Source organism: Olea europaea, unplaced genomic scaffold (assembly GCF_002742605.1).
Source record: "Olea europaea var. sylvestris unplaced genomic scaffold, O_europaea_v1 scaffold699, whole genome shotgun sequence".
In the NCBI taxonomy this organism is placed as follows: domain Eukaryota; kingdom Viridiplantae; phylum Streptophyta; class Magnoliopsida; order Lamiales; family Oleaceae; genus Olea; species Olea europaea.
In genome coordinates, this window is record NW_019265383.1 from 288,024 (window position 1) to 312,474 (window position 24,451).

At 39.5% G+C, this 24,451-nt stretch overlaps 1 pseudogene; it reads left to right on the plus strand.

Annotated features, from left to right (window-relative positions):
* Window positions 1–1,922: 1,922 nt before the first annotated feature.
* On the plus strand, window positions 1,923–23,701 carry LOC111390611 (annotated as a pseudogene).
* Window positions 23,702–24,451: the final 750 nt, after the last annotated feature.

Here is a 24,451-nt window from a genome sequence, read left to right on the forward strand (position 1 = left end):
ATGTCAACGCTGTTGGATCTGTCATGTATGTTACGCTATGTTCAATGCCTGATATAGCTTATGCAGTGAGTGTATTAAGTAGATTTATGAGTAACCCAGATGAGCTTCATTGGTAAGCCATGAAAAATTTAATAAGGTACTTGAAAAGCACACAGAATTTAGGACTCATGTTTAAGAATGAGAAAATTGGTTTTAAACTGAAGGGCTATGTTAACTTTGATTTTGCTGGGAATTCTAATAACAGAAAGTCCATTGCAGCATATTTTTATATAATAAATAATACTTGCATTAGTTGAAAGTCACAACTCCAAAAATTAGTAGCCTTATCCTCAACCAAGTTTGAATACATAAATGCCATAGAAGCGGTGAAAGAAGGGCTTTGGTTAATGGGATTACTAAATGAATTAGAACTTATAGAAAATCAGGTGAAGTTATGTTCTGATAATCAAAGTGCAATCTTTCTAAGTAGAAATCCAATTTATCATGATAGAACTAAGAACATAGATGTTAAGTATCATTTCATTAGAGATATAGTTGAAAAGGGTGATATAAAATTGGTTAAAATTCCTACAAAAATAAATCCAACTGATGCTAGTACATACCTCTAAGCAAATTCATTGATTCTTTAAGATTAATGAATCTTGAAGTTTATTGACTTTAATTTCATTTAACAGGTAATAAGAGCATATGAAATTGGTTTTGTTAAATCCACTTAGATTGGTCTTAAAATTGCAGCAAGGTGGAGATTGTAGTTTTTGGACTTGGGCTGCTGAAATTCTTGAGCCTTACCACCATGATCGGTCCAGTTGATATTGTGATGAAACTCGACCCAAGTGACTGGTCCAACGAAATAAAGTTTCCAGAATGAGTTAAGCGTGTTTTACAAACACACTTTGCTTAATGAAAGTCTGTGACATTTGGCAAAAAGGCAACCGTTGGATCACTATATTTGGACACTCTCTTTTAAAAGGGACTGCTAACTCTTGGAAATACTTAGACGATTCAGCTGGTTTTCAACCCTAACCCTAATTTCTCTCGATCTTGTGTTTTCTCTCACTATAAATTCATCCTCTGGATGAACTTTCTTTAGATTCTGAGTGTAATCGTAGTGTTGATAAAAAGGGTAAAAGGATCTCTCTCTTGGTGGGATTTTTCTTGTGTATTTGAGGGTTGATTTATGCAAGAGACAAAATACTTGGTGTTCTTCTCTAACTTTGTTTTCTACCTATTTTGGGTTGTTCTAGTGGATTTGAGCAAAATCCTAATCGATGCTCAACGGGAGATTAGACGTGGAAGTGGTCGTCGAACTTTTGGGGCCTTAGGCAAAAAATTCTCTTATGTTCTTTATTTCTTGCAATTTATTTTGTATATTTTCACAATTTATATTTTGGCTCACAAAAGATCTAAGTTTTGGAACCAACAACGTTTTATTGAAAGTTATATCGAGCAGACTATATATACAGAAAGAGGGGTTCTGCTATATGTACAGAATGAGGGATTTTGTAATCCCTCCAAATAAAACACAACGGGGGATAAATTTTTTTGTATTCTTTTATTCACATGGGGCTCATCCCACATCAGAGTTTTGTAATAATTCTATAAAATTCATTTCCATACAAATGGATTTTCTCAAATTATACAGACCATCAAAATCCCCATTTCATTGAGAGCTACACTACACATACAAGAAAGGATTGTTTGATTCTCATTTTCTCCAAAATATATTTTTACTCTCTTTCCAACCACATATATTTTTATTAAAATAATATTATACACAAATAAAACACTTTTTTTTTCTTTTAAGTTACGCATGCTCCACCAATTCATTATTTCAAAATAAATTCTTTATTTCAACCCGCGCTAAATATGTAAAAGATATCCTGTACTTCAGTACTTGCAGCTTTTCCCTTTCATTATAAATAAAATAAACCCATTTCATCGGAAAATTCAGCAGCCTTAACACAAATGATAAATATTAAATCGTCGGAGGTGCGGGCGTCGTCGTCGAAAACACCGTCGACCGGCTCGAACTCCAGCTCGAGCTCGATCGTCGCTGTAGGGAAAGCGTTCTCCTTCATATCCAAAAGCTGGCGCGAGGTCCGCTCATCAGCCGACATCGATCTCCAGCTGCTCAAGAACCGAGCCAACTCCTTCAAAAACCTAGCAGATAGAGACCTCGAGAATTTCCTCAACTCGGCTTCGAATTCACCCTTCAGCGTTCCTACAATTACAGCCCCTGCTACTCTTAATCACACTTCGCCAGCGGAAATTGACTTTGTCAGAAAGCTTCAGCCAAGATTGTCCGAATTTTGAAGGGCGTATTCATCTCCGGACTTCAAGTTGTACCCACGGCCGCAGATTAAGATCGATTTGTCTGCCATTAAGAAGGCAATTGTTACGGAGGTCGATGAGGAGGAGGAGGAGAGCGAGAGGGAGACTTTCAGGAGTTGGAGAAGGGTGAGGTTTAAGGAGAGGGATGTTACGGTCGGACTCCACCTGCAACTTCACAACTACCGTAACGCAGAAATGGGATGATTTTCAGTAGGGGTAGCTGAATATGTAACAAATTGAAATAGAAGAAACAGAGTGGGGAAGGGATTAGATGATGTAAAAAGAGGAGAGATGAGAGGCGAAATGAATTGGAGAATCAATTCACTAACAACATAAATTGCAGACCATAATCAATTCATCGATCCCCTCCAAAATGCCGAGCTACGACCATATATACAACAAAACAACAAGGCCCCGGAGCATAGTCCAGTGGTGCAAAGAACAGTTATTTCACGTCTTGCTGTTAATTGTAGTGTGGGGGTTCGAATTTTGGAACATGAAATTGAATTCCTTATAGGTGCAGTGTACAATCAGCTCTTATTTTCTAGCTTATTGGGCATATCCCGCGATTTACCTCTTTCACAAAGTTCGAGGACAATTCTCCTATTCGATGGGGTCTTCAAGATTGGAGTTCAACCTTTTTAAACAACAATCCTCAAAGTAAACGGCTTTGGGGCTAGCCCAGTAACAATACAGGCCTAATTAGACAAATAAAAGTAAATTAGCCCAATCTATGACAAGGGAAAGAGAGGAAGGGCAGTTTGAGGAATTCTGGGAGCCTATAAGAGCGTTCCCCCGGAGCATAGTCCAGTGGTGCAAAGAACAGTTATTTCACGTCTTGCTGTTAATTGTAGTGTGGGGGTTCGAATTTTGAAACATGAAATTGAATTCCTTGTAGGTGCAGGGTACAATCAGCTCTTATTTTCTAGCTTATTGGGCATATCCCGCGATTTACCTCTTTCACAAAGTTCTAGGACAATTCGATGGGGTCTTCAAGATTGGAGTTCAACCTTTTTAAACAACAATCCTCAAAGTAAACGGCTTTGGGGCTAGCCCAGTAACAATACAGGCCTAATTAGAAAAATAAAAGTAAATTAGCCCAATCTATGACAAGGGAAAGAGAGGAAGGGCAGTTTGAGGAATTCTGGGAGCCTATAAGAGCGTTCAAGTCCAGGCTTAGGAAATTGAAGCGCAAGAGCTCGAGTGAGTTTCTTGAGGGGGTTAAGAACAGCGAATTTGTGGACAAATTCAAGTCAAGTCTGGTGTGCATTTTCTGCTTCTTTCGGTTGCATGTCTTTGTTTATGTTTAGTTTGATAGAACTATTTGACATGGTCAAGACAGATTTTTTTACTGGAATTTAAATGGTTAATACTTCGGTTATCTAATTCAGTCCTCGTTAAACGTTGAAAAGAATGGGACAGTGACGTCTGAACATGTTAGGGCCTTTCACTTTTTCTTGATTTGCCGGAGAAAAAGTTGGGAAACATGGAATTTTAAGCTTTGTAATTGGACTCATAAAAACTTCGTGTTTCATACAAGATGTCTTCAGCTGCAAATATTTGGATTAGAAATTCTTACTGAAGTTTCTTGTAAATCAACCTTTTCGGTAATATGTTTCTCGCCAGGAAATATAGATGATGAACGCATGAGAGTAGATGAATTAGGATTTGCTACTAGTTTGCTACCAACTCTTCACGTGGACATATCTTGAGGTACTGTCTGGTGGTTTTAATGTACTACTCTTCAAGAATCCACAAATAAACATGTAACTAGTTCTAATTATCAATCAATTGAAACAATTTGGTAATGCGAAAGCACATACAGATTTATTTGGGATGCACAAGTATCAAACGATGTTGTTGGCTTTGAAACTAGGGTTGCTTATCTCTACTATCTATTCTTCTCAATTTCAACAGCAAAACAGAGGACACATATCTTAATCTTTATATAATAATGTTTTCTGTGTCACATCTATGGCTGGCACTTGTTTGGGTCTATCCTCTTGATGATATATTGCTCTAAGTTGTTTGATGCCTGCAATTGCTAATATAATTTAAACATACATTTAAGTTGATAACCTGACTTTTACTTTTTTATTTAATTAATTTGTTTTTGCAGAAATCAATTTACAGGGATCCAAATGATTCAAAGGTTGGTGCATCATTTTATTAAATTTATGGTCACTTGATATTTTTAGATGTGCATACTGCTTCTTGCTACTTTTTGACTTGCTGAAGAGATAAGGTTTTCTATCTAACTGTGCATAATAAGCAAATTTCAATGTAGAGTACAATAGGATAAACCAAAAAATCTTGTCGATAAGTATTGCTAAAAGGAATCCAAGGGGAAACCTGAGGGTTAAAAATTGTAAATCATATGCAGTCTTCTATACTATTCAGAAAACCTCAGAAATCCATGAAAACTTGTTTCTGTTAAAGTTCTTACAGCACTTCACTAAATATTTTCTATACCTGATGCAGGAAGTTCCACCTTTTGATGTGCCTGAACTACTAGCATGTTTAGTTAGGCAGTCTAGCCCATTTCTGGATCAACTTGGCATTGACAAAGGTATGTGGTTGGTTATGGTGAGGTTCTGTTCCTGGTGTAGAGTTAGTGTGAAAAATTACCACGAAGTTCCAGAACGTTGAGCCTTTTTTCTTTGCTAGTCAATAATTTTAATTTGATTTTACCTGTCAAGATTAATAAAGAATTTGATGTTAATAATGCTTCTACACGCTGCATTTACTCTGATTAATATTTCTACTTGTTTTTGGCTCTCTACTGTGGTAACATCTATGAAAACTCCAGCTTGCTCATTTTTATAATGTATGTAATAGAAATATCTAGCTTGATAGAAAACCTTGGTTTTTTTGGATAGTGAAAGCCTCTATCAAAATAACAGTGTTAGGATAATACTATTGTCTCATTTTTTCCTCCATGGATAAGAAATGATCTTATACATAGCTAAGATGAGGAAAATTTATACGGAATATATAGCTTGATAGAAAACCTTGGGTTTTTTGGATATTGAAAGAGAAAACCTTGGGTTTTTTGGATATTGAAAGACTATCAAAATAACAGTGTTAGGATAATACTATTGTCTCATTTTTTTTTTCCATGGATAAGAAATGATCTGATACATAGCTAACATGAGGAAAATTTATATACACGGCAAACTGAAACTGAAAATGATAATAATATATTCCGTTTCACTATCTGGTTGTCTCGATTCATGAATTTTAAACACCAAACCCTTGACCATTTCAATCTTGCAGCACTCTCTTTTCATGCACACCTCGCGGCTTATTTCTAATTCTTGCACTTCCAACTACTTCCCTTTATCACTTTATTTGTCCTAAGAAACACAGACGCTCTTGAGAAGACTACGTTTTCCTATCAGACCTGTGTTATATACACTATTATACCTTGAAACTCTTTAGACACTTATCTAACACTCCCATTGACCGTGTCGAACCACAAGAATGAAAAGCTAAACCTTAATTAATAAACTTGGGATTAGCTTCATAAATATTTTTGTCGCTCCATTTGATCCATAGCTTCCAATGAAATCAAATGTTTTGAAAAAATTAACATTTTGCAAGCTTATTGGACACTTACCACACAATATTGGACACTTCTAAAACACTCTACTATATGTAGAATTAGCATGTACTGGACAGACTTGTTTGCCTTTCCGCATTATTTACATGTAAGTATATAAACTGTAAATATAAGGGAGAAAATCATGTATCCACGAGATATATAGACATAATACTAGTTACTCATTAACATGTCCAGAACGTGTCATATTCTACTTTTTGGAAAGATGACTTGTATGTGTGTCTGTAACATTGTACATGTGTCACATTAGTTCCCATGCTCCTTAGTACTAATCAATTTTTAATCTTCATTCATTCTCATAAACCTTCATATCCATCTTAAAAATCAGCCCCTACTGCAGTTTATAATTGCCTGTATATATGATTCTCAACAAAGTCATGTCCTTATTGGTCCACGACTCCAAGTGCCATGGCGAGAGATTCTCTACTTGTTTCTCGTGAATTGATCTAGGTGTAAGTCATGGGTATGAAGAGTAAGTAAAACCCACAGTACAACATGATTGGGAATGGGTGGTGATATTTTGTATATTAGCACCGGTAAAGCCGGGAACAATATCTTGGGAATCATTACTGAATGACATTTTATTTTCATAAAAAATGTATAGATATCATAAAATAATTGGATATCTCCACTGGGTGGTTGGTCGGAGAAGTGATGAAAATAAAGGGTAGAAGAAATAATCGCTAATATTTAAAAAAAGGCTTGGCAAAAGAAAATAATTCCTTTCTTGCCATTTTTTCATGGTCATCTGTATAATGCAGAAAATAGGCTGTTGCAGTGATGCTGTGGAATGAAATGCTTCTGCAGTATCTGTTCTTCCTTCTTCTTCTTCTTCCTCATTTTTTTTTTCAGGCAGGAAAAAAAAAAGGATCTGTATAATGCAGAAAATAGGCTGTTGCTAGTGATGCTGTGGAATGAAATGCTTCTGCAGTATTTGTGGTAGGATCCGGTCAGGGCTATAGAAGGAAGACAGAAAGTTGAAGTAAAATTTATATTGATGGAATGCTGAATCACAGAAAATAGAAAATGTCTACAGCCTTTCGAGAGGGCTGAAATTCTCTCCTACTACTGACTTTTCTCACTTCATATATGATATCCTTCTTCCCTTCTCTCGTCTTGCATTTATAAGTGCAATAAAACAGAATTTGGTTACAATACTGATTTTCTAATAGAATTTAGTGCTGTCACCCTCCTTTATTCTTGGATCTTCTAGAATACGTGTGCTTAATGGGTGGCCTATCAATCACCCTCCCCAATTCAGCCACCTTGTCTTCAAGGTGGAAAGCAGGAAACTGTAGTTTGATCAGGTTATATGGTTCCCAAGTGGCTTCCAATGGAGACAGTCCCTTCGTCCCACTATCATCATTCCTTGATAAGGCAGCACGAATTCCCAGCACTTCCTCTGGTTCCACCAATAACTCCCAATCCGCCCCCAGTATAATTGGGAGCTGAGTTGACAAATGGTGCTCTCCCACAGCTTTTCTTAGTTGTGACACATGAAAGACGGGGTGGATTAAAGTCCCGGGTGGTAGTCCAATTTGTAAGCAACCTTTCCAATCTTGGCCAGAATCTTGAAGGGTCCATAGTAGCGGGGGACCAACTTTTCATTGACTCGATGGGCCAGGGATTTGTGTCGATATGGTCTCATTTTTAAATATACCAAGTCACCTGCTGAAAATTCCACAGCTCGTCGGTGTTTGTTAGCTGAGGCCACCATGTGTTGTTGAGCACGATGCAAGTGTATTTTGAGCTCCTCCAAGATCCTGTCACGATCCACCAACTGCTGGTCAAGGGAAGAGACCACTGTGGTGCCCTTCTCAAATGGTAATATAGCGGGCGGTTCTCTCCCATATAAGATGCGAAAGGGTGTAAGTTGTGCGGAGACATGGAAGGAAGTATTATATGAAAGTTCTGCCCATGATAAATATTGATTCCACCCTTTCGGTTGGAAGGTGGTAAAGCAACACAAATAAGTCTCAACTCCCCTGTTAACCACCTCTGTTTGTCCGTCGGTTTGTGGGTGATATGCTGAACTGTACTTCAACTTAGTTCCCTGTAAATGAAACATTTCGCTCCAGAACTTGCTTAAGAAGACCTTATCCCGATCAGATACAATTGAGCGAGGCATTCCATGTAACCGAACTGTCTCCTTGATAAAAAGCGATGCAACTGAGGATGCGGTGAAAGGGTGCTTGAGGGCGATGAAATGAGCATGTTTACTAAGGCGGTCCACTACTACCAGGATAGAATCAAACCCTTCTGACTTGGGCAACCCCTCTATGAAATCCATTGAAATATCTTCCCATACCTGCTCCGGAATCGGAAGTGGCTGCAATAGGTCGGCTGGAGTGAGAGTGGAGTATTTGAACTGTTGACAAACCTCACAAGCAGCTACATAATTTCTGATATCTTTCTTCATTCCAATCCGGTGAAATGTGCTTGCTATTGTTTTGTAAGTTTTAAGGAATCCCCCATGTCCGCCTACTTTGCTATCGTGCCCTTCCCGTAAAGCCAGCAATACCAATGAAGAGTCCCTGGGTAAGGTGATCCTGCCCTTGTATAATAAGACTCCTTGCACAAGGGTATAACCAGGACACAAAGATGGATTATCGTTGACAGCAGCCTGAATGCGGCCTAAAACCTGATCTTCTGTTTCGGCCTTAATCACTTCATCAACCTGCAAAACACTTGGGATGCTAAGGGCCATAAGGGTGACTGTACCCCCTTCCTGGATAATGCGTCTGCGGCTTTATTTTCCAGCCCCGGTTTGTACTCAATGTCCAAGTCATACCCCAGTAACTTAGTTACCCACTTCTGATACTCTGCATTTATGACCCTTTGCTCAAAGAGGAATTTGAGGCTCTTCTGATCTGTCCTTACTATAAATTGCCTTCCCAATAGATAGTGCCTCCACTTTTGCACTGCTAGAACAATGGCCATTAGCTCCCTTTCATAAATCGACTTTCCTTGAGCTCTTGGAGGAAGAATGTGACTGAAATATGCGATGGGTCGTCAGTTTTGCATCAATACAGCACCCAATCCAATTCCAGAAGCGTCCGTTTCAATAATAAATGGCTGAGAAAAATTGGGCAGAGCTAACACAGGGACTGTCGTCATAGCCTTCTTAAGTGTAATGAATGCCTCCTCAGCTTTGTCGTTCCATCCGAAGTTATCTTTCTTTAATTGTTGAGTGAGAGGCCAAGCCAGCTTCCCATAGCCCTCAACAAAACACCGGTAGTAGCCCTTTAATCCCAGGAACCCACGCAGCTCCTTAAGGTTCTTGGGTCGAGGCCAGTTGGTCATGGCTGCCACCTTAGTTTAGTCAGCTGATACTCCTTGTTCTAAAATGATGTGCCCAAGATACTCAACCTTTTTCTAACCAAAAGAACACTTCTTCTTGTTAGCAAATAACTGGTTGTCTGCCAAGATTTGTAACACCATGCGCAAATGGTTCTTGTGATCAAGCTCTGTTCGGCTGTACACCAATATATCATCAAAGAACACCAATACACACTTCCGAAGCAAGTTTCTGAAGATTTCATTTATAAGGGATTAAAAGGTGGCCGGTGCATTAGTCAAGCCGAAGGGCATGACAAGGAACTCATAATGTCCTTTGGGGGTTCGGAAAGCCGTTTTGGGCACATCTTCTGCCTTAACCCGAATCTAATGGTACCCCGACCTAAGGTCGATTTTTGAGAATATCCTTGCTCCATGCAGCTCATCCAATAATTCATCAATGACTGGTATTGGGAACTTATCTGGAACGATTACTTTGTTAAGAGCTCGGTAATCAACGCAAAACCTCCAACCACCATCTTTCTTTTTTACCAGAAGCACAGGACTAGCATACGGGCTGGAGCTATGCTGGATTATGCATGCTGCCAATATTTCCTTAACTAGGCGTTCGATTTCATTCTTCTAGAAGTGGGGATATCTGTATGGTCATACACTAACAGGTCCTGTCCCGGGTTTTAATATCATCGCATGGTCCTGCCCTCTCCTTGGTGGCAGCTGCGGTCTGTCCTCGAAGATCCCCTTAAATTCTTCCATGACCTCTTCCAGGATCATTAGTGGATGCTGATAGGTGGAAGAGACTGTGACGGAATTCAATTCCAGTAGCAACCCCTCCCCCTGCTCTTTGAAGGTCTTCCACATAGTCTTAAGCGACACCGGAGTTCGACTGAGGCTTAGATCACCTTGCATGTGGATTGTCATTCCTGCCAGGGTGAAGCACATTGTCAAGCTATTCCAGTCAACCTGCATTCTTCCTAATTTCCGTAACCACTGCATTCCCAGTATGACATCAGAGTTGCCCAGCTCTAGAGGCAAAAAATCTTCAACCACTTCTAGCCCAGGCAGCTTCAAAACCACTTGTTTGCAAATTCCCTCCCCCTTTACAGTTAGTCCGGTCCCCATTATCACCCCATATCTAGTGGTGCCTGATAAGGAAATCCCCAACTGCTGGACTAACTCCGCTGAAATGAAGTTATGAGAGGCTCCGCTGTCAATTAACACAACCACCTCCTTCTGGCCAATCTCGCCGATCAGTTTCATGGTCCCCGGTGTGGTAAGCCCTACCATCGAATTAATCGAGAGCTCCACTGGCTGCCCCAACCCTTGGCCTCCTTCTTCGTCACCCACCACCCCGTCAGTGTCGCAGCTCAGATCGCCTAGCTGCTGTACTTCTCCCTCCTCATCGCACTCCTTCATCTCCCGGATAACTAACACCTGCAACTCTTTGTTCTTGCATTTGTGGCCAATTGTAAACTTGTCGTCACATTTAGAGCACAAGCCCTTCTCCCTTTTGGCTTGAATTTCTGCATCGGTCAGTCTTTTGAAGGTGGTCGGATTTCTGGAAGAATAGTTAGGGTGTTGTGTTGGGTATAGATTGAAAGGGACGGTGTTTCTGTTTTGGGTCAGACTGGGTTGAGGGGGATTTGGGCTGTGGTATGGGATGCTCTTGGGTTTAGTTGGGCCGGGGCTATGAAGGGTAATTAGGTTGCAGTCTTCCACCATTTGGGCCACTTCCATGATTTGCTCCAAGCCCAATGGTCGAAGCAATTGGACTTCGGCCCGGATTTCTGGCTTTAACCCGTTGAGGAAATTGCATTCTAAAATCTCCTCTGAGACTCCGGTCAGTGGCGATGCCAAGGTCTCAAACCTTCGGCGATATTCTCTCACGGTGGAATTCTGCTTCAGGGAGAAAAATTGGGCGCAGTAACCTTTCTTGTGAGGTTTGAAACCGCCTCAGTAGATGAGCTTTCACCTCCTCCCAATTTTTCATAGGTCTTCGTTTCTCTTCCCAATTGAACCAAGCGAGTGCTTCCCCATCGAAGCACACTGCGACAACCTCCACCTTTTCTTCATCAGTCAATTTGTTAACGTGAAAATACCGCTCCACTTGATACACCCATCCATCCGGCTCGATCCCTTCAAAAATTGGCATCTCCAGTCGTCCGATACGCGGTTCCGTCCTCCAATCACTGGATGTTCCCGTACTCAGCTAGCTCTCTCCGGGCTTTGAGTGTGTTAACCTGGTTTCGGAATGTGTTATGGGAGAATGTTCAACCGCTGGGCCCTTCTCCTTTTGCTCTCTTTCCTGATCTTCCCATGTTCGTAGCAGTAGATCGAACTTGGAATGTATCGATCTGAACTCTGACCTTAGGACCTCGATGCCAGATTGCAGCTCCTGATGATTGTTCTCTACCTTTTGTTCTAATTCCCCCATTCTGTCTGCAAGAGTCATGGCTATGACGGTGATTAGGATGCTCTGATACCACTTTGGTAGGATCCGGTTAGGGCTATAGAAGGAAGACAGAAAACTGAAGTAACATTTATATTGATGGAATGCTGAATTACAGAAAATAGAAAATGTCTACAGCCTTTCGAGAGGGCTGAAATTCTCTCCTACTACCTATTTTTCTCACTTCATATATGATATCCTTCCTCCCTTCTCTCGTCTTGCATTTATAAGTGCATTAAAACAGAATTTGGTTACAATACTGATTTTCTAACAGAATTTAGTGCTGTCGCCCTCCTTTATTCTTGGATCTTCTAGAATACGTGTGCTTAATTGGTGGCCTATCAATCTGTTCTTTTTTCTTTTTTGTTTCGGCAATCTTGTTTCCTGGTTCTTTTTCATATTTGATGGTAACACCTTTGCAGTACTTGATGGCTGCAAATTTCATACGCATTTATTTAATTTATTTGTCCTAGGCCCCAAGAATTTCTTCGTGATTCTGGTTAGCTTTAATCCATGAGTTCATTTCCTGAAAATTTTGGTGATAGCAAAAATCTTCACCAATAATACCTATTTAATTATGCAAACCTTTTAATCAGTTTATGTACTATTTATACAAATTTGGGGTAGAAGACGAATTTCCCTGGATATTTTTTTTATTTTAGTTTATTATTATGATTGAAACGATTTGAGCTTTGTTACGCCGAGGCTTATTAGGCAAGCTAGAGTTACAATGTGAACTCTAAAGGAACAATGAGTAATAAAGAGTTAAAATCTATTTATTTTTTTGAAAGGTAATCAAATATTTTATTAATCAATGCATAATACACGGGAAGTGTATTATCAATTTAAAGTAGAAAGGAACAACATAAAATTGGACAGTCCATCTATATGCCTAGTAGCTACAGCATTAAACCATGTATACAATGTGAAATAAAACATTTCTCTAATTTGCTCTGCAGTCCGTGTTTGATCATCAAAGCAGTGACTGTTTCTTTCTCTCCACATACAATATACAATGCAACCCGGAATAAGGTCTCATGCAAGTTTGCAATCCTTGTCGCAAAATTTTCTCCTCCATGCCTTTAACGCATCTTCCATTCGCTTCGATATCACCCAATCCATGTGTTATGATGCCAAAATATTGTGCCACAGTAAACGAGCAGCATCGCAATGGAGAAACAAGTGATCAATCATCTCTCTGTCCCTTCGACACATATAACACCATTCTGTAACAAAAACCTCTTGTTCGTAGATTATCCATCGTTAACACCTGTCCCCTGACCACCTTCAAAAGTAAGAATGCAACCCGTGGAAGCAATTTACATTTCCACACCGATTTTTAGGGGAATGAACTTTGCACAGGACCCAATAAAGATCTAAAATAAGTGTCAACTGAGAAAATCTCATCCCGTGTCAATCTCCACCTATTACATTCTGCCTCTCCTGCCCTGATGTGGACCTTGTACAAAGAAGTAAAAAACAGCGCATAATCGTCCAATTTCCAATCCTGTAATCCCCGGGCTAAAAACAATATTCCAACTGATTCTCTCATTATGTGTATCTAAGACATCACTCACCGTAACAGACGATGTCAACACAATAAGAGATAAAGAGGGAAATTTCACTTTCAGCGGTTGTTCTCCACATCAACAATCATCCTAAAAACTGATGGTAGTACCATCCCCCACTGCAAAAGTCAATCTATCCTGAAAATCGCTCCACCCTCGCCGGATATATCGCCATAAGCTCACCCCGTAAGAATCGCGATTCTCGTCTGAGCACCATCCTCCCTCCACGACACCATATTTTGCCTCTATTATTTTCTCTCCAAAAACTCTCACTCTCCGCACCGAATCGCCACAACCACTTGCCCAACAAGTCCTTATTGAACAGTACGATGCTCCTCAATCCAAGACCCTCTAACCTTATGAGAGAACAAACTACACCCCAATTAACCAAATGTAATTTTCTCTCCTCCCCTAAACCTCCCCAAAGAAATTTCCTTTGGATCCTCTCTAACCTTTTTGCCACTACAAGAGGGATAGGAAACAATGATAAGAAATAAGTAGGGAGATTCGACAATGTGGACTTTATGAGAGTAAGACGACCGCCCTTTGAGAGATACATACGCTTCCAACCCGCTAGCCTTCTCTCCATCTTTTCTATAATACTGTTCCAAATATGTTTACTCTTAAACCGTGCTCCCAAAGGAAGACCAAGATACGTCATAGGCAGTTCTACAACCCTGCAACCTAATATAGTAGCCAACTCCTCCACATTATCGACCTCTCCCACTTTGATAGCCTCAGATTTTTCCAAATTTATTTTCAATCCAGATATGGCTTCAAAGCACAAGAACACACGACGTAGGTTCCTGAATTGCTGAACATCTACATCACAGAAGATCAATGTATCGTCTGCAAATAGCAAATGAGATACTTGCAGCTGATCAACCATAAAGCCCTTTAACAAACCTTCTTCCACGACCTTCTTAAGCATTCTGTTGAAAGCCTCTATTACAATGACAAATAGTAATGGAGACAAAGGATCCCCTTGCCTCAATCCCCTGCTACTATGAAAATAACCCTCTGGAGTGCCGTTCACCATAACTGAAAAAAAAACTGTAGATATACAAAACTGAATCCAATGACACCACTTATCCTCGAAGCCACATCGCCTAAACATATACAAGAGAAATCTCCAATTTACATGATCATAAGCATTTTGAATGTCAAGCTTACATAGCATTCCAGGGACTCGTAGGCGTAATCTTGAGTCAATACATTCATTTACTATAAATACAGAATCTAAGATCTGGCGCCCTTTGATAAAGACATTCTGAAATTTAGACACCACTTTTCCCAGTACCTCTTTTAATCGATTTGCCAAAATCTTCGCAATAATCTTGTACAACCCACTCACTAAGCTAATAGGACAAAAGTCCTTAATATCTATTGCTCCTAGTTTCTTATGAACCAGGACAATAAAAGTGGCATTGGCGCTACTCGAGAACCTTCCGCGCTGGAAAAAATAAGTAAGAACCTCCACAATGTCCGATCGCACCACTTCCCAAAAGGCCTTATAGAAGGAGAAAGAGAATCTATTTGATCCTGGGGTCTTATCGTCATTCATGTTGAACACCACCTCCTTAATTTCATCCTCCCCAAATGGTCTTTCTAACCAATTGACATCCTCCTCATTAATAGTAGAAAAAAGTAGCCCCTCCAACTTTGGTCTCTAATCAAACTGCTCCCAATAGAGATTCTGATAAGATCTTACCATCTGGGTCCCGATATCTAGTGGATCCTCATAAGTAACCCCATCTACCTCCAATGTAGTGATAGAGTTGTTGCGCCTGTTGGAATTAGCAACCTTATGGAAAAATTGGGTGCATTTGTCTCCCTCTTTCAACCACCTGACCCTCGATTTCTGACGTCAAGCAGTCTCCTCCATCTTTACCAACCTCTCCAATTCTTCCCTTAATTCTCCTCGTCTCATCCTCTCATCCCCTATCAATCCTCGACTCTCCTCCCTCCTATCCAACTCTTCTATATCTGATAGGCATAGATATTCGCGATAGCTAACGTCCCCCACCACCTCCTCATTCCACTTTTTTAGATCTCTTTTCAAGGCTTTCAATTGTCGATATAGCACGTAACTGGGAGATCCCCTGAAATCATATGATGCTCACCAATTTCGTACTTGTTCCCCTAAACCTTCTACTTTAAGCCACATTTTCTCAAACCTAAACGGCTTTCTTCCGCCACGCCTCACATTCCCAGACAATGCAATAGGGAAATGATCTAAATACAATCTCCCCAATCTCCTCTGAGTGACTTCTGGGTACTTAGCCTCCCACTCCCCACATACCAGAAATCGATCTATTCGGGATAGGACAGGTTGTTCCCGATTCGATGACCAAGTAAAGTCTCCTTCACTCAAAGGCAGGTCCACCAACATCTTCTCCCTGATAAAGTCTGAAAAGTCCTCCATAGCCCTTGTTAATCTTCCCCCACTCGACCTTTCAGTAGGAAACCTAACAACATTAAAATCTCCTGTAATACACGTAGGAATATTCCACCACGTCATCATCCCCGTCAATTCATCCCACAATTCACCTCTATGCCCATCAACATTAGGCCCATAAACTCCTATAAACATCCAATGAAAATTATCCTCGATATTTCTGAATGAGAGCGATAAAGAAAATAGCCCTTTACTAACTTCCTCCATCTTAAGCACTCTGGTGTCCCACATTACTAGCATTCCTCCTGAAGCCCCCGATGACCCTACAAATTGATACCCCACATGCTATCCCCCCATATGCTATTCACAACCTCCCTCGAAACGATCTCCAACTTTGTTTCTTGTAAACATACAAGATCAGCCCTCCATCCCCTTAGTAGATTCCGAACCTCTAACCTTTTTCCAGCTTCATTAAGCCCCCCTACGTTCCAACTAATAATTTTCGGAGTTATTTTAACACTTTGTCATCCCTCCCCATCAAACCTCTCCTTGATTCACAACCCTTGACGTCGTAATTAATTGAACATTCGAGCCGTTTAAGCTCGCGATCACCCTTTCTTCTTGTCTTAGATCTTGATGTACCATGTACCCATCTCTTGTCCCTTATTAGCCTCCAACTCCTCAAATAATTGCATGATCTTATTTTCATACCCATCATAGGATACACCTATCATCTTGCTAAAATCCAAAATTTTCTTTAGAACCCAATTTGACGGTGGAGGTCTGGCATCAAGTGCGCTAACTTTCGCTACATCTCCAGCAAAAATAGGATCATAGTAGTGTCCAACCTCATCCTTCCCTTGTACCTCCATGTCTGTTACCCCCTTCTTGGCTCCACCTACCCACACCATCAAAGCATTATTATTCCCAAGATCTCCTTCTTTCGGCGACTTAGGATGTCTCCTACTGTAGGTATTCACTATCGTGGTTGCTGAGCCGGTCCTCCCTTGCTGATCCTCAATTGCCGACGCTAAATTTTCTGCCAATACAATTCCGATATTTTGCTCACGATCCGGCAACGACCTCGTCGCTTCCAATATCTCAGAATCCACAGCCGGGTCCCCTTTTTTAGCCTAAGGTTCTGTCTCTCGATATGTCTCGACCGTTGGGTCCCTATCTATTCCTTCCATGTCTCCCCAATCTCCGTCACCAGAGGAAGTCACCACTTCAGTCCGCTGCTGAGACTCGCCACTGGGCTTAACCACCACTTGCTTATCCTTAGTTTGTGCCTGTGTTGACGATAGCTCCTTGGAGTCCAAAATAGCTACATGATTTCCATAGGCGAAAGACTTATCCAATTTCATTCCACACTCATGGCAATAAATCATTTTGGATTCCACTACGGACCCACCTCCCACAGCATTGATCAATTCATCCAATTCCACTTTCAAAGCGTGGATGCGAGCTATTAATTCGGCATTAGGATAACATCTCTGATTATCATCACTTCCCTTATGTACCAATGCTTGCTGATCAGCATTTTGCGATGCCCAGATGTTTGTTGTGACTCCGGCATAAGTCATCCCTTTTTGGTTCCTTTCTTCCTCTATTCGACGTTTGACCTTATTTCTGGCAACGAAGGAATCAATAACTGCTTGGAACACTCGTGAAACTGATGCCCATCGCTCTCCATTCGCACCTTCCGGCACCATCACAATTCCCTTTCTCCGTCGATCCCCATATTGTACTATCATCAGAAACCTACCACTCCTGTTTGCACATCGTTGTGCCAAGAAAGCTCGGGAAGACTCATTAAACTTGACAACAAACTCCTCAATCTTATTGGCCTGCATCAACTTATTCACCATGTTCACCATCCAAACGGTACCAAATCGGCCCATGCAAATTGCATCTATTATTTTCAATCCCCATTCCGATAGCTTAACAGTGCCAGAAGTGTTAACAGACACTACGAACTCCTTCGCCTCAACTCTAAAGCGTGAATTGAATAACATATCATTAGCTGCATAAGACTGTATTCCATGATTTTTCTCAAACGGGCAAGTTGATGATGGAACCAATGCTCGAAATGGCTTCAGAGCATCGTGAGGGACCCGGCATAAGGATTTCGACACCACACACAGCTGGGACGGCGCGTTCTCCACGCGCTTGTCCTACCGGCGTCGGATCGGCCTGCAGTGCTTGTCGGACAGGCGCGTGGGGTCGGGATAAGGCTAGAGTAAAGTTGGATGCCCTGTGACTAAAATCCGTCTTCTCTTCCCTGGATCCGAGTGTCGTCCACTGCCTTCATGAATAGCGTCGCCTGGAGCCACCAACCCATCACCGGTGAGTGCGTTGTCGTGTCTTCCATGGGTCCGATCAACGGCGCTAGGGTTTCTGGCTGCTGCCGCCGCATATGATGGAGGTTGGCTGCTATTTTGGTGGCATGAGGCCGGTGGGGTTAGGGTTGAGTGTTGGAAAGGTTAATTTGGATCTGACAGGAGATGCCATCTCTTCTACCACTACCTTTAAAATCTCTTTATGATCTTCGTTAAACACTACTACAAAACTTGGGTGGCTGGAGGTAGGTCTATTTTGAAGTTTAAAGGCAGGTGGTTGTTCACCCACCAAAATTAAAGTCTATTTCCTGTTAAGCTTCAAGGAAAAAACATGAATTGAGTCTGGCTTGTGAATGGGTAATTGATTTCAAGGTTAGGGGTTCTTGCCATTTTACTTTCTTTATGCTCAGCTTCCTTGAGGTTATATACAAAGTAGTATTCACGAGTGTGAGATCTTGCTAGTGGCTCGCGTTAAAGTTCTACTCAAGAGTTCTCATTTTGTGAGTACAATCAATTATGAGCTCACTAGACAGGAATTTAGTCTAGCTTGTGAATAGGTAATTGATTTGAGGTTTTGGGTTTTTGCCACTTTTTTCATTTTGCTTAGTTTCCTTGAGGTTATACATGATGTAGTAGTAACGAGAGTATAAGATGTGATGCGATAGTAGTAAAGACCTCCTCTTTATACGATATGCTCGCTTTAAAGTTCTACTCAGAGTTCTAATTTTGTTAGTTTAGTTATATATGATGCCATTGCACATCAAAGATGAGGTCTCTTGGTGTATGTTGTTCATTGATGACAGTTTTAATTTTTTAAATAAGAGGGGATTGTTTGTTAGAACACTGGAAGAGTACTTAGAGATATAAATGGTTTAGGTTTAGTAGAATTAAGTTGGCTAGTTGGAATAATAATGACTTGGAAGTCACTAAAGTGGATCATGCTGTTCCAAAGAGTGATTGTTGCAGGTATTTAGGTTTGAATATTAGGAAGAAATGAGGATTTGAAGAGAATGTGTTGCATTGAATTAAGCCGGACTAGATGAAATGAAGAGGTGTCAGGGAATTGGTGATTGAAAGATCTATAAAATCAGAAGGAAGTTTTCATGAATTGATTACTAGACCAACTATAATATGTTGCACAAATGTAGTTAAAGCAAAATGTCTATAAAACTAATTAGGGGAAAATAAAATGTCAAGATGAACGCGTGGTTATACTAAATGGATATAATAAGAAATGAGAATACGTGTTAACAAGTGGAGGTTGTATCAAAGGATGATAAAAAAGGAGATAACAACTTAGGTGGTTGGCTCATCCATTTTGTAGACCTAAAGAAGCTCATGCTCTCTGATATGACTCATCCTGATACATCCTAGTGGACTTGGAACTTGACATGCCGGTGATGGATGACAACTAGGCACTGGACCCACCATCATGGCTAACTTTGACCTATCTTTGACTATAAGGGATGTAACAAAATTTGGTAGAGTTTACCCTAGTAAAATGGACTAAACAAACTTAAAAAACAATATAATTTCCCAAAAATGTACATATGATATAAATTGGAGACCGGTTGACTATCTTTCCTACTCTAATAGTATCTCTGAATTGCAGGTACCATCAACCGCCATAACGAAGGAATGAATCTATTAAGTGGGAAAGAGCACTCGTAATCATTCATCTCTTACCAAAAAATAAAGCATAGACAACTCGATCACGTTCAAAATCTTTTACAAAAACAAAAAATGCACATGAATATACAAAAGATGCAGCGAGCTATCTTACTATATGCACGTGACACAAAATGACAAAGACAATGAACATATACCTCTGAAACAAATGACTACATGCTCAATGGAAATGAGTTGTGCAACAAGAGAGATGTGATCACAATAGACAAGTTACTATAGGGAGATGTAGACCAAAATAAACATGTCATGATGTGATTGCAAATTATTTGATTCACCGAATCTTTTGGTAGAATCAGTGAAAAAATGATTCATATAGCCAATCCCAAATTCATTGGAATAATAGTTAGTTGTTTTGTTGCTTTGATCTTTGGATGCATCTTGTTCCTGGTCTGGGTAGCCTTGTCGCCATTAGAAATTGAGGCTTTCTAGGTGGATCAAACTTTTATGCATCGTGGTTCCTTTGGCACAGTAAAATCTTTGCAAATTAAAGAGAGACGTGATTATCTATATCAGAGCCTTTCGGAAGGCGACAGGAACTGGAAAATTTGAGGAAAAGGTAGATTATGAGGTGGTGTTTCAGAGGGAGGAGGTAGAGGTTTATTGTGTTAATATGTTTCCAGCCTTGTTCTGGAAATGATTTAAAGAGAAAATTGGGGCTTCTATGGTTTTCATAAAATGAGCCTTTCCTTAAAATCAGTTCTACCTATTTTTGTCCCAAAACGTAGAAGGCTGGAGAACAGAAGCTAGAATAAGTTCCATCCGTGGTGATTTTAGCCCAGAAACATAGGCCAACGATATTCAACTACTCGGGTGATTTTTCTGATATGTTAACTGACTTTTGGAAACATAATCAGATAATATCTCTACTAATATTCCCATCGATTACTTTTTGGTGGCAAAGAGGTTGTTGATTAGATTTTTGTTAGTTAATATTTTGTGAAAGGGTTGCTTCATGCAATAACAACCCTGAACTAAGCACTTGACGCTTCTCGTTTCCTGGCTTTCTAGATAGTTTTTATGGTGTAACTCTCATTCTAGTAATAAGATATCCTGCCGTGCTCATAATTTTTATACTCTGATGGCAGGCATATCAGACAAGATAGTGGAAAGCTTGTGCAGCAAACGCAAGAGTCAACTTCTATTGCGTTCCTTACCTCCAGGAGAGCCTTCTGTTGTTGAAAGTGATAACATCAATGATGAGTTTAGATTTAAGGATAGCCAGTGTTCTCCAAAGTACGGGGCACTGTTATGAAGGCAGTTTTTGGAGTGACTTTGCTACACATGATGTCTTGGAAAAAAAGAGGCATGTAGCAATTGTTACCACTGCCAGTCTTCCTTGGATGATTGGAACAGCTGTAAATCCACTGTTCCGAGCGGCGTATTTAGCAAATTCTGCTAAGCAGAATGTTACACTTCTGGTTCCATGGCTTTGTAGATCAGATCAAGAGCTTATCCTGACAATCTTACTTTTAGCTCACAGGAAGAGCAGGAATCTTATATATGTAGTTTGCTTGAGGAAAGAGTTGGTTTTAAGGCTGACTTCAAGATATCATTTTACCCTGGAAAGGTGGCTTCTTAACAAATAAATTGCTACACTGTGTTGTCGTTTTTCTGTTCTTATTCAACTGTACCTGGCGAGGCTCATACAGGCTTAGTTGTATTTTTGTGTGTGTGTATATATATATTTTATTATTATTATTTTTTTTGTTAAATTAGTTTTGCCAAATTTTAGGTTGAAGTGATATCAAATTGCATCTTTCTGTATAAATGAAATGAAACTAAGTTAAATATGATTTTGACTATGATAGTACGAAACTTGTTCTATTTATTTAAGATGTGGGCAATGATTGCTATAATAGTATAATTTTAGCAAACAGAATCATGGGGTAAGATTACAGTATCTTGTCAGTACGACTGGATTTTACTTCCTATATATGTAGAGATAGGTTCTGGTATCTGATGCATTTTTTGTCGATTTTGTTTTCTTTTTTAGTTCTCAAAAGAAAGGCGAAGTATCATACCAGCTGGAGACACTACTAAGTTCATTCCATCAAAGGATGCTGACATTGCAATCCTAGAAGAACCAGAACACTTGAACTGGTACCATCATGGTAAACGCTGGACTGATAAATTCAACCATGTCGTCAGTATTGTTCATACGAATTACTTGGAATACATCAAGAGGGAAAAGAATGGGGCTCTTCAAGCTTTTCTTGTGAAACATATTAACAGTTGGGTTGCAAGAGTATATTGTGACAAGGTATTGGTTGATCTCTAAAAGTGTTCATGGTTTGACTAGATTTTGATTGTGTTACAACAAACCATATCTGATTTTGTCAGTAATTACATTGCTCACTGTTCTGTGTAGATCCTCCGTCTTTCTGCTGCTACTCAGGACTTGACCAAGTCCGAGATTTGCAATGTTCATGGTGTAAATCCTAAGTTCTTAAAGATTGGAGAAAAAGTTGCAGCTGATAAGAAGCGTGGGCAACCTTCTTTTTCCGAAGGAGCGTATTTCTTAGGCAAGATGGTTTGGGCAAAAGGGTACAGAGAATTAATAGATTTGTTAGCAAAGCACAAAAGTGACCTTGATGGCTTCAACTTGGATGTGTATGGTAATGGAGAGGACGCTCGTGATGTTCAGAGCACCGCAAAAAGGCTGAATCTGAATCTACAATTTATGAAAGGCAGAGACCATGCAGATGATTCTCTTCACGAGTAAGCACAGTTTGTTTGTTTGTGTTTTATTTTTTATTTTTATTTTTCCCCCCTTCTTGGGTAGTCAAAACCTTTGTTGCTTGTTTGGTATGAAGCATTAAACATTAAAATAAAACAGGATTTAAGTTTATTTTTCTTTCTTTATACTGTCAAATGCTATCTAATCATTGCTACCAAACAATCTGTCAAATACTGACAGTGCACCATGTATGTTTATTTTGATAAAAATTTTCACCTGAATTGCTGGTATATGAAATTTTTAATTAATTTTTGGTGTTGTAGTTTGATCTTCTCTAAGAAGATAACAAATTTCTAGAGTACAAAAAACACAGAGCAGTGAGAACCACTTCCTCCCGCGGTTATTTTTTTGGTGCTGCTGTTCACTTTTCAGGGAAGGGATTATATTGAGAAAACTTAAATTTGTTTTTATTTCCTGTATTTTGACTTGTGTCGCTTTGCGTGCAGTTACAAAATATTCATTAATCCCAGTGTCAGTGATGTGCTCTGCACTGCTACAGCCGAGGCCCTTGCGATGGGAAAATTTGTTGTTTGTGCTGACCACCCATCAAATGAGTTCTTCAGGGCATTCCCCAATTGTTTGACTTACAAAACACCAGAAGACTTCGTGGCAAAAGTAAAACAAGCAATGGAAAATGAACCTCAGCCACTTACCCCCGAAAAAGATGCAGTCTTTCATGGGAGGCGGCCACCCAGCGATTTATGGAGTACTCCGAGCTCGATAAGGTTTTGAATAACACAGGTCTTGGAGATTTGGGTAGAAGCAGCAAAATGGCTCTAACAAAATCTGTTTCAATGCCCGACCTGACAGAAATGGTCGATGGAGGATTGGCATTTGCACATTACTGTCTCACTGGTAATGAGTTCCTTAGGTTGTGTACGGGGGCAATACCCGGAACAAGGGACTACGACAAGCACCATAGCAAAGATCTTCATCTCATGCCTCCACAGGTGGAGAACCCTATATATGGCTTGTAGGTAGATACTGACGTGTAAATCATTATTTGCATAATGTACGATAGACTTGTGACATATTTTAAGGCATGTTAGTTTGAAGCTTCAAAGTTTATTACGACTTCGTATTACATTGTAGCTTTCTGCACATAGCTTGCAACACACTGTACAAGGTGATAGTTCGTGGCAGCATATCTGTAAATGTAAAGCTTCATTGGGAACTTGTGTAGTTGTCCAGCTCTCTCTCCTCCCCTTACCCAAATATTTTCAATTTTTTATAATAATTCCATTTAATGATATGAGGAAAAAAGTGCTCTTGCATCGCATTTGTTTATCAAACAAACAACAAACAACAAACAACAAACAACAAATTAATTTTAGTAGTTTCCGGTAAGTTTATATGAATCGGTTTTGTGATTCTATTATGTTTTTTTGTTGCTTTCAATGCGATTTTTAGTTTTATGATTCTATTATGTTTATGTTCATTGCTTTATACATTTTTTGTTGGTATTTGGTTACATTGTTGACCAGTTACATGGAAAAAAAAATTAAATTTAGGGTCTGTTTGATTGTAAAGATGAAATTGAATTGAATTGAAAACAAATTTCAGGGAATTGAATTGTTTAGAAATTATTTTCCTGGAAATTGTAAATTAATTGTGTTTAATTGGTATAATTTTTCACGTGAAAAATGTTGAAATAAAAGTGTCTTTTGGAGTTTGTTTGCCTTTGTTTTGCATGAAAATTATTAACTTAAGGGATAAATTTTATTGGTATTGGAGATGAAATTTATTTTCATAGCAAAAAAAAAAATAAAAAAATCAAGAGATTCATCTATTTTTTGGTGTTCGTTTGACTTTGTTTTACATGAAAATTGTCAATTAAAAAGATTTTTTAAGAATAATTTTTAAAATTTGTTTCAAAAAAAATAAAATATAGATATAGCTACAGTGGCTGGAATTCGAATTCTCACCAATGTGGTGAGAATTCAAATTCCATGAAAACATGGAAAATTGCTAGTTCCCGAGAAAAACAAGAAAGCAAATTCCTTGAAAAAAAAGCCTATCAAACA